Source organism: Ornithorhynchus anatinus, chromosome 5 (genome assembly GCF_004115215.2).
Source record: "Ornithorhynchus anatinus isolate Pmale09 chromosome 5, mOrnAna1.pri.v4, whole genome shotgun sequence".
NCBI lineage: Eukaryota > Metazoa > Chordata > Mammalia > Monotremata > Ornithorhynchidae > Ornithorhynchus > Ornithorhynchus anatinus.
The window spans coordinates 48,024,944-48,026,373 of NC_041732.1; positions in this window are offsets into that span (position 1 = coordinate 48,024,944).

Consider the following 1,430-nt stretch of genomic DNA (forward strand, 5'->3'; position numbering starts at 1 on the left):
TTGGGTATTTGGAGGGAGATCATGCTCTCGTCATTTCTCTTCTCCCTCTGCCCCCTCCCCTTCCTGTCCTCCCACTCAAAATCCTCTAGTGCACTATCGGGTTTAGGAATTTAGGAATTCTCCGAATTAGTATTTAGGAATACTCCGAGTCCTATGATGAGATTCCTCCTTGGATCCTGGATCAAGTTTGGATCCCGACGAAAGAATAATGTTTAGGGAGGTAGCATGGTGTGGCGGAAGAGTACACTCCTGGTAGCAGAATCAAGCAGCATGTCTCCGTGGAAAGAGCCCGGGCTTGGGAGTCAGAGGTTGTGGGTTCTAATGCCGGCTCCGCCACTTGTCAGCTGTGTGACTTTGGGCAAGTCACTTCACTTCCCTGTGCCTCAATTCCTTCATCTGTAAAATGGGGATTAAGACTGTGAGCCCTATGTGGAACATGGACTATGTCCAACCTGATTAGCTTCTATTTACTCCAGTGCTTAGTATAATGCCTGGCACAAAGTAAGCGCTTAACAAATACATTATTATTATCATTCATTTTATTATCAATATGTTGATTAATATACTAAATATTATTAATATATTAATAAATATTATTCATAATAATTAATCAATCCGCCAACAGTATTCATCAAGTGCTTACTGTGTGCACAGCACTGTGCTAAGTGCTTGGGAAGGTACGATATATGAGAGTTGGGAGTGGGTTGAGGGACAGGGTGCTGCAGCCCCATCCTGGCTCATGTCCTCATGGGCAGGTGTGTGGCCCCCTCCACTGGCCAAAAGCGCTTAGTACAGTTCTAAAGCTCTTGGTTCAGCGCTTTGCACACAGTAAGTGCTCAATGAATACGACTGAAGTGAATTTAAAAGGGTTGGAGGAGAGGAGCAGAGGACCTACTCTTCCAACCATCAAGGGCCAGAGTCACTCCGGCTCTCTGTGAGTACACAGAGCATTGCCTTTGACCCAGTGCCCAGCGCACTGCAACCTGGCCCAAGCCATGGCCAGGGAGGTGAAGCCGTGGCATTGCTCCTTGCTCGCTTCTCTCCTTGAATCACCTTAAAAACTCCTTGCATCACCTTAAAAACACTAAGTCACCTCACCCCCTCCTACCTCACCTCGCTACTCTCCTACTACACACTACAGCCAGCACACTTCACTCCTCTAATGCCAACCTATTCGTTGTACCTCAATCTCACCTATCTCACCTCCAACCTCAAGACTGCCCCTGGCCTGTAATGCCCTTCCCTCCTCATATCTCACAGATTACTCTCCCCTGGCTTCAAAGCCTTATTGAAGGCAAATCTCCTCCATGAGGTCTTCCCTGACTAAGCCCACTCTTCCTTTTCTTCCATTCTCTTCTGTGTCATCTTGACTTGCTCCCTTTATTCATCCCCCCTCCCAGCCTCACAGCATTTATGTACATCTTTTATTT